Below are 10,764 nucleotides of genomic sequence, written 5' to 3'. Positions count from 1 at the left end.
TGAGGTCTATATTGGAAGACTTCAAAATAATGGGAGAGACATGTAATTCCAACCCTTCAATTTCAATGGGGACGTTATGGCTAACCATGGAGGTTTGACATTGGCCCGCAGGAGTGTGTACCACTAGTGAAGTGTTCATGTTCTCACATTTAATGTCGTGCATGTATGCAAAAGCTTGTGACATGAATGAATGTGATGCTCTTGTATCAAATAAAACAGATGCTGGTACTGAATTAACAAGAAGAGTACCCATCACAGTAGCAGGCTGGCCTTGAGCTTCATTTAGATCAATGTGGTTAGCCTGACCACGACTACATAAATGTCTGGCATTGTTGTTGTTGTTGCAGGGCTGGTTGTTACCACGTCCATTACAATGGACGGTTGAAGGAAGTGCAAGTTGGTTTTGATTCTGATAGCATTCTCTGGCACGGTGACCTAGACAGCCACACTTGAAGCAAAACCCATCATTGGGACGAGGAGTAGGAGCTCGAGGTGGTGCAGCTCGAAGAGGCTGCCTCGATGGTGGAGGAGGCAGGCGAGGTGCAGCATAGGACGGCCTTGGTGCAGTGGTAGCTGGTTGATACATGTTGTAGGGGACCCATATACTATGCTTCTGTGATGATGAGCCCGAAGATGAGCCAAATTCAGGGTTGCGCTTGAAGGCTTCCTTGTGTTCCTGCAGACCAGTCTCTACCTGAATGGCCTTGTTCACCAAGGTGGCGAAGTCTTGAACAAGGAGCACGAGCTTGATATCAGGGGGAAGTCCTTCACAGAAATTTTCCTGTCTGCGAGCATCCGTAGCGATATCCTCTTCAGCATAGCGGGACAAGTAAAGGAACTCCCGCTGATAAGCATCTACGGTCTTATTGCCCTGTGCGAGGTCGCGGTACTCTCGCTTCTTCCTGTCCATAATTCCCTGCGGAATGTAGCGGGCATGAAAAGCAGCTTGGAACTCCAGCGAGGTAATGACTGTTCCAACAGGTTGTGAACGCCTGTGACTAACCCACCATTGAGCAGCGGGACCCTTGAGGAAATAGGATGCGAAAGTGACATAGTTGGCAGGGTCAACATTTGCAGACTCCAACTCATAAGTGATGTCGCGGAGCCAATCACCAGCATCAAGGGGCTGAGTTGAACTACGGTAGATAATAGGGTTGAGACGCATAAATTCCTGCAGAGTTACTAGGGCTAGCTGCTGAATCATATTAGTCGCGGAAACTGAGCCACACTACAAAAAAACCACTTCCATGATGATACGTATTTGTCACAGTAGGTCACGTTTTCTGTCATGCATGTACATCCATGACGATTTTATGACAGAATCAAGATAGTCATACATGTGCTGTCGTATGTTCCACAACAATACCAAAATTAACATCACGGAAGTGTCCACTTCCATGACGATAAATGGCATGGAAGTGCTTTCATCAAGGGTTATCGACACGTGGTATCGACCGTAATGGGTCGCCATTAAGCTATCAGGTTCTGGTTTGGATCTGATAACCCATTAACAGTCGGGACCAATGGGGACTTTCCATGTGTAAAATTCTCATTGGCTATAGCAAACATGTACCAGCTCCGTGACGGGAAAGATGCCAACCACCCAATGGACAGGAGTCACCTATGATACATCGACACGTTGCAAGGCCCAACAGCGGCCCATTTATGTTAAAAAGACCGGCCCAGTCAAAATTAGCGGGCTGGCCCATTAACGGCCTGCTTGCAGACGACCCATTCACAGTTAAGGCTCGTATGAATAGTGCCAAATCGTCCTATCGACGGCCCGTTCTATATTTGTCATCATTGCGGCCCATGGTCACTACTAGACTTCCACCCTATTGTGTTTTTCAGCATGTTAACGTCTGATGAAATACATGGGCCATATGTGGCCCGACGTCACATCAGGCCTATTAACGGCCCATATAAACGCTAATACTAATCAAGCCCGACCGCACTTCCGGCCTAGTAAAGGCTCGTGTAGTAGGTCGGCGCATTTACGGCCTTTCTGAATTTCGGCATGTGAACGATCTGCATTGTAAATGGGCCACCATGAGCTGAGATACATTTCGGCCTGCTAATGACCAGTGGGTTATTTAGCACATTTCAAGCCCAATGATCTTTCAGCCTCCTAAAAGCAATGGGCATAATCTGGCACAATTAGGGCCCAATCTCACTTTTGGCTTATTAAAGGCCCATGTTATTTATGGGCCATATTAGGCCTGTGAGATATTTACACATGTTAACGACATGTTGTTACTGAGGGCCCAAATTATGTTTAGGCTTGTTATAGACCCGTTGTGGGCACATGCCTACCAAAAATAAGAAAGCTTATGTTGATTTAGGGCCAGATATTTTTAGTGGGCTACATGCCGATTACAACCCATAATCGTTTTAGCCCAATTGGAATTGTGGGCCTGACGAATGCTAGCACGTTGTGCTCCGACGAAGCTTTCGGCTGAAAGGAGATCGATGATGCCGAATAAATTACTAAGATAAACCTACACTATACAAAAATAGCATCGTAATTTCTATAGCCTTTGGCATCACGATAAATGTTGTATCACAACAAAATAAATTACAACCATACAACAAAAGGCCTGTTGGCATAAAGTTTATAGTCCTTGCAGACAAAAGCGCCATCAGATGTATAGAAGCACCGATCATTCTACCTGAGTGCTAATGTTTCAGGCTATAGAATCTGATGAAACAGCATGATCTTACCGTTTTTTCCGCCATTGCTCTTGAACAACAAAGCAAATGTATGATAGACTAGTTTCAAAACCATTCATATCTTGACGACATTTGTCAACCACTATTCTTGCTTCATTAACGACCTCAATTAGGGATTGAACTTGTGTCTGGAGCACAAATATATTGTGAGCCTCAATTCCGCAATAAATCACAGAATAGCCCAAAGTCACACCAGCCCCAAGATCAGAACGGCTGGTGGACTTCCTTGATATTTATAACCAGTACAAACATAATATTACATCAGGTTGAGCCAGAGTGCTCAACATTCTGTTACAAACTTGCAATATAGGTGGTGGTGGAATACAACGGTGGTGTGACGGTGATACAAAACTGATTCAATAAAATAAAGCCAAACATCAGAGTGAGGCTTGACTATTTTATTCGTGAAGTGGAAGCACTATGGATGATACATGTGGTAGAATCCAAGACAACAGATGACTAACTAGGAACACCTCTAAGCGTCGGGCTTGCTAGCGCAATCTCCCTCCCCAACCTCGTCCTCCTCTAGGTCTGGCCAATAAAATAGCTAGGGACAAGCCTGTGAGTACGTTGGAATGTACTTGCAAACATTATGAACAAAATATATAGTGAAAGAAAATGTTCATGATAGGCTATGCCAAATGCACATGCTGATCCGAATTAAATCATGGCATGATAATGTTAACCTGGTGTGGATAAACAACATACAACGTTAGTAATAACCAAGTAATTAAAGTGGAACATCAGGCATTAGACTGCCCAAGGAATTCCAAGAAAAACGCCAAACGGGTGACTGAAAGCGACGCCTCGAGAGGTCTTGAAAAGAAATGCCAAACGGGTGTCTAAAAGAGAATCAGTCGAGACAGGACCGCACGAGAACTCAAGCGACGCCACAAGAGGTCTTGAAAATAAATCGAGTGTATGAGGTAGTCCAGCCATCCCTTGAGACACTAAGGAAATAAAAAAAAGGGAAGTGGTTTAGTCCACAATAATATTGAAAATGATAGCAATACTCATAACAATAGTATTCAAAATAACCATGACAATGTTGGTTATGATAATAATATCCTGCAAATAGTTCATGCTCAAATTAATTATTTCCTCCAAAGACTGACACCGGGACCGATACTTGACCCTTCCCAACTATATCCTTGACCGTGGACACGGCTATTTGAATCTATGTAACTCTGAAGAGGGTGTACTCTTTACCCATGTGTATAGGATTTCTTTAGACAACACCAAGAAGCTGACTAATTCCCATTACGGTCTTTGGGTTGAAAACACACCTGACCAGCACACACCAGAATAACTTTCCAAATGCCAGGAATCACCCAAGGCATCTTTCAAGAAAAACTCTAAGTCGGGGAGACCATCGTCTCGAGTAGCATGGGCTCACTATTAACACACGCGGATTACAAGGGGTGCCCCCCTCTCGGCCCAGCCGGATACACCCATGCCACCTGACCTGATGACTGGCATTAGACCATGGTCGTGGAACCCTCATCGTGGTCTCTCTAAGTGATGTGCACATGGAAAGGGGTTAACAACTTACTAAGTCGCACTCCCCTTGCGGGAAGACAAGTGGTAGCACGGTATTTCGTTAGGCTTAAGGGAACAAGACTCTATCTAGGTCGACTCAGGATGTGTTGTTATTAAGACTGACATGTCTCACATGCCACAATGACAACGTCGTGTCATACCACAGCCCGTACCCATCAGCACGTCCAAGGCAGGAGATACACTCCTGGATTCTTCCCATATTCGCATGTTAGCAAAATTCCTGATGAATGCAATAGTGCCCACATGGCATGTAATAGTGTTCATGCAATAGTGCTCAAATTGACATGACTAGTGTATGCTTCTACTATACCTACTATACGGTGCAAAATACTCCGATGCAACCATGCAGGCAATTCATTATAACCCAAGTCCAATAATGCTTGCCTTGACCAAAGTAATCAGCAAGGGGTTCTTTGAAATTTCCGGTAAAGTATCCCTCTTCTCAAAATATTTTTAATTAAATACTAAAATAAACTAGAGTGAAAAACAAGAATTTCAGAAAAAGAATTAGTTGAAAATGATCCATGGTTTAAAAGTTATTAAGGATTTAAAACCAGGGACCTCTTTGTCAAAAAAATATCTGCCAGTGGGTCCCTGAGGTAAAAACTAAAAGCGCCTCTGATGGGAATACGCTTCCCAGCGTAGAAAATGTAAAGAGGCAAAAGACACTTTCATAAACAAACAGAAACGAACATAACACTAACGGGTGGGCCCCACCCGTCAGGTTTGAAATTCGAATGCGCTCTACGCGTGCGTGAATAGAGGGGATGCGATGGTCACCGGTGGCGATCACCGGTGTTCTAGGAGGCGGTGATGATCGGGATGTGTTCGGGGTGGTACCCTGCATCGGTGGGTGGTGATGGTGGTCGCCGACGAGCACCAGAAAAACGGTGAGGTCGTCTCCGGTGGACGGCAGCGGCGGGTGGCTGTGGGCTTCACCGGAGGGGGTTTCGATTGTCAAATTGAAGCGTGGGATCGATGAGTGGGTATGTTGTGAGGCTACTGGTAGATTTTTGGAGGTGGAGGTGAAGTAACGGCTTCGTGCTGGTCAGGGAGGGTGGCGGCGGATCGGTGGTCGAAGCCGGGGAAGAAGACCTCCCCAAGGTCGTTCGACCCCTCTCCGTGGCGATTGGGGAGGGGTGGAGGTGCAGTGAGTGTTGAACAGGGCTCCGGGTGGCCTTTTATAGGCGGCCCAAGGAGGTCAGAGGCGGAGTGGATCATGTTGGAGTTAATCCGGCCGATGAGGTTGGTTTGGACGACAGGCACAGTCGGCGTGGAGTGGATGAGGTTGAGAGAGTCTCTTGAAGTGCCAGCATGATGAGTCTTAAGTTCTATGGCCTTATCCGTAGTACGGCTTGTGCACGGGCATGGCGGCGAGGATCGGCTCTGGTGACTGCCAGACGGGCGCAGAGCGGTTCGAGCGGTGGGTCAATGATGTAGAGGAGGTGTCGCATGGAGAGGAGGTAGGCAGGGGAGTGATACGTCTCCAACGTATCTATAATTTTTGCTTGTTCCATGCTATTATATTATCATTCTTAGATGTTTTACAATCATTTTATAGCAACTTTATATCATTTTTTGGGACTAACCTATTGACATAGTGCCCAGTGCCAGTTGTTGTTTTTTGCTTGTTTTTTACTTCGCAGAAAATCTATACCAAACGAAGTCCAAATGCAGCAAAACTTTTTCGAGAATTTTTCTGTACTAGAAGGAACAACTTGGGACAAAGAAGTACCAGAGGGGTGCCCCGAGGGGGCACAACCCCCTCCCCCAGGTGGGTTGTGCCCACCTTGGTGGCCTCCCGCACCGCCTCTTTGCTCTATAAATACCCCAAAAATCCAAAAACCCTAGGAGAGTCGACGAAACACAATTCTAGCTGCCGCAAGTTCCAGAACCACAAGATCCAATCTAGACACCATCACGGAGGGGTTCGTCATCCTCATTGGTGCCTCTCCAATGATGCATGAGTAGTTCATAGTAGTAGATGCAGGCAGGAGTCGGTCTACCAATCTTGGATGTGATGCCTATATAATGATCATTGCCTGGATATCCTCATAATTATTTGAAGTTTTATCAATTGCCCAACAGTAACTTGTTTACCCACCGTATGCTATTTTTCTCGAGAGACTAGTGAAATTACGGCCCCGGGGTCTATTCCTTATCATATTTGCTTTCCAATCTATTATTTGCCTCTTTTATTTTTAGATCTATTTTTCCAAAAACCCAAAAATACCTTGCTGTAAATTTTTGTTATATATTTTATTTCGCGTTTCCACGTGATCTATTTATCCAATCTACTACAAAATAATTTATCTTTTACCCGGGAGGGATTGACAACCCCTCTTACGTGTCGGGTTGCAGGTATTTGCTCTTTGTGTGCAGGTACTGTTTTATAGTGTTGCTTGGTTCTCCTACTGGTTCGATAACCTTAGTCTCATCACTGGGGGAAAAGCCTACCGTAGTTGTGCCGCATCATCCCTTCCTCTTCGGGGAAAATATTGACACGGACAAATGCCATCAGGAGCGGTGGGGAGTGAAGGCGTGGGTCGGCCATGTTGATCCTGTTCGGTCGCCGTGGCTGAGGGCGGTGGCAGGTGCACCGGCCATCCACTGTGCTGTCGTCGGCGAGTGGCCGACCAGAAGGGCCCCGGCGACCCATTAGTGATGGGAGGAGCCATGGACGAGGAGGACATGCGATTGAGTGGAGTGCACAGCGTCATTTTCCCCTCCTCTGTCTGCTTCTGAAGTTAACTAAATTTTACTGAAGTTTTTTACAGTGGTGAACAGTGCACAGAAGGTGTTTGATGAAATGCTAGAGAGCTCTAGGCATTTTAGAAATTTCTGAGAATTTTCGTGGTGCTGTGTTGATGCACAAGAATGAGTTTGGCAAAGTTTCAGAATTTTTGGAGTAAGGAAAATTGGGTTTTGACCATGAAATGTGAATCTGGTCCAAATTTGAATTGCCTGAATTTGAAAATTTTGAACTGTGGAACCTCATGTTTTTGGTGAAATGGGTGGTGGGTACTGTATAGTTGTTGGGGAAATTTTTGTGGATGCAGAAGAGTCATAGAGAATAGGGTTCCTTTGTAAACCAAAGAAACCCTAATAAATATAAATTCCAACTTGGGAATTTAATCAAAATGAGAAAAATATTTTTGTGGAGAGCAGAGGTGTTGGACACTGTCCTAGAATGTGAGAATGATTAGGATAGTAATTTATCAAGACAAAATAAATTTTTGGGAAGAGATAAAATTATTTGAAAAGAGTGAAGTGACCAAATCCTTGGAATATTTTTAATGCCACGGAAACTCTTCTAATATGATAAATGCATTTGATATTTAAAAAGTTACCAAACCAAAAATTCATCCAAATAAGAACCATTTTAAAATTTTGAAAATCCAAAGGAATAATTTTTGGGTGTTACATATATCACTCTGTCTAGCCGGAAGATTTTGCTGAGTGGGCGATTTGGACGAGGTTACCTGGACAACCAACCCAGAATTATGCAGGAAGGTGCTTTTGCACTGTTAGTGGAGAGATACTAATGCACTGCAGCAAGAGGTGACATTGTGCTTGTGGTAGTCTCGTCACCTTCAGGTGGTTGTGGCTGTTCAATCATTTGTTCCATAGCTTGCTGAAAGTTTGAATTTGTAGATTAGTGTACCAGATAAGTTACTAATGAGACAAAAACAAACAAAATAGGTTTCACATTTATACATGTATTTTGGTGAACTACTGTAATATACATTAGCATGTATTGTAGTGCCAACTACATAATGAAATCACTTTCGGAACATGTGTCCATGTAGCATGCCTACTGTATTGTCTATTTCCTCACATTCATTGCCATCTAAGGATAAAGAGACATGGTTTAAAGTAGGATGGGCATAGTATGACATCATTCATATCACAGACAAGCAGATATCAAACAAATAAGCTATTGTATCATTGTGTGGGCATGTGAACATCACAACTCCTTCACTCATGGAGTCGTATGTACCATCGCCGTTGAAGATCATGGTGCGCTTGTTGGTACACTCAAAGGACTTGTGGCCTCGGCCGCCCCATGTGAAGCATTTGAAGGAACTTGTCTTGATGGTCTCATCTGTTGGAGTAGATGATGATGAAGGTCTTGGCTTGAAGTTGCTTGTAGTAGGAGGACGACTTAAGGTGGTCGAAGTTGTCTTGTAACTTGACTTGTCGACGTTGCTTGTAGATGGCTTCGTTGAGGTAGAAGGTGTTGGAGTCATTGAAGCTTGGGTGTTGGAGAAGCCATAGGACTTGGATGAGAACTTGGCATACTTGAAGTCATCTTGCACTTGACGTTCCGCCTTGGTAGCTTGGTGCACTAGATCGATGAGGTTCGAGTATGGTTGGAAGTCGGTGATCTCCTTGATAGGATGATTGAGTCCATTCAAGAAATGTTCCATAGTTTGCTCATCATCTTCCGTGACATTGGCTTGTATCATGGCAATCTCCATTTACTTGTAGTACTCTTCAATGCTTTTGATTCCTTGCTTGAGGAGTTGGAGTTTCTTGAAGAGGTCGCGGTTGTAGTAGGTTGGCATGAAACATGCTCTCATGACATCCTTCATTTGCGCCCAAGTTGTGATGGGTGGTTCACCTCTTGCCTCTCGGCGCTCAATGACTTGTTCCCACCAAATGAGGACGTAATCTTGGAACTCAAGGGACGCCATGGCCATCTTCTTCTCTTCCTCATAATTGTGCAAACGAAAGATCTTGTCGACCTTGAATGCCCATGAAAGGTACTCTTTGGGATCATCGCTGCCGGAAAACTTGGGCATGGTGAATTTTAGCTTGCCGTAGCGTTGCTCTTCATTGTGTTGGGGTCAAGGGTGATGACGACCTTGACGAGGAGGATTGTCTCTCTCAACTTGCTCTTGTCTTGGAGGATTTCCATTGTATTCTTGCACTTGGTGAACTTTAGGTTCGTGTCGAGCTTGTGGAGGAGCTTGAGGAACTTGACGATGCTCTCGTGATTGATAATTCCTTTATTGAACTTCATTGCGAAGTGCTTCTTCTTGCTCGCGTCTATGGTAGTTGCGTGTGGCAACTGTGCGACATGTGTCGTGGAGTGCACGTTGCGCCTTGCGCTGCTTGTTGTTGTTGTTCTTGATGTTGGGCCTCGGCATCTTGTTCATCTTGGTGTTGGCGTGCTCGTTCTTCCTCTTGTAGGCATAGACGGTGACGTTCTTGTGGTTGTGCAAGGGTAGCTTGGTTTTGACGATGTCGATGCTCTTGCGCTCGAAGTTGCTCTTGAGCATCGGTTCCGTGTAGAGGATTGCGGTTAGCTCGACGGTCTTGGCGCGCGGCTCGGTGAAGAGTGTTTGATGTCGGTGTACTCGAGTCGGAGATGGTGTCGTCGGAGTGTTGACTTGAGCGGCTCTATCTTGAGTAGGACGAAGAGGTAGAAGAACGGTTGACCAACAAGGCACGAATCTCGTCCATTCTTGCATTACCCTCTTGCTTTTGTTCATCGAGTTTGTTGTTAAAGTAGTCTCTTGTACGTTGCTTGGAGAGTCGCAAGTCAGTGGTGAGATGGTCGATGCGGTCGCTCATTGCTTGTTGTTCTTGATGCAAAGCTCATTGTGCACCGAAGAGGTGGTTCTTGGTGACGTAGGAAGTCATGTCGTCCTCTTGCTCGATGAAGAGTGGGTTGGTAGAAGTACTTGGCCTATCTATCATTCCAAGAAAATATGTGAGTGGGAGAAAGAGAAGAACTTATACCAAATGTACCTTGACCGGTGTTGAAGATGTATCAATGATCACTCAAATGTGTGACAAGGAAATAACACAATTGGTACCAATTTTTTTGATTCTCACACCTACACAAATAAAAGCTTATGGTGGAGCTCAGTTAGTATGGTGGCACAAAATTTGATGCAATTGTTAGTGAGCCACAATAATGTTGGAAAAGATTCACAAATTTGCAAATGCAACAAGTAGACCAATAGCAAGATATGGTTCACGAAAACACACATGCAAATAGATAAGTGGGGTCGTGCAACCAAGGAATGAGCCAAAATGTGGAATCCACGAAAATGCTCTTGTTGCACAACACTAGAGAGACGCTAGCACGATTGCACAATAGGCGGATACGAAACTTGTGCACAACCTACTAAGCAAAAATGCAATGACTTCTATCCCAACTATGTTATATGTATGGTATTTCGATAATATGATCCAAGATGATTGAGTATGACAATCTTAATGATGTATGATGCTATGGTTCTTGCTTAAAAGCTCTTTGCTTATCTTTACTTTTTGCTCAAAAGCTTGGTTGGCTCTTTCTCTTTTGAGATCTTTTCTCATGCAAAACTTTACGAGCCAAGATAGCAAATGTGTATGCGATGACAACCTTGTGACACAAGAGATGATACCAAGATATGCACCACGATGATATGGTATGTATGGAATGGGAAACTATGGTCACTAATGTGCACAAGTAACATT

This window comes from Triticum urartu, chromosome 6A (assembly GCF_056163025.1).
Source record: "Triticum urartu cultivar PI428250 chromosome 6A, HENAU_Tu73, whole genome shotgun sequence".
NCBI lineage: Eukaryota > Viridiplantae > Streptophyta > Magnoliopsida > Poales > Poaceae > Triticum > Triticum urartu.
This window is presented reverse-complemented; position numbering follows the sequence as displayed.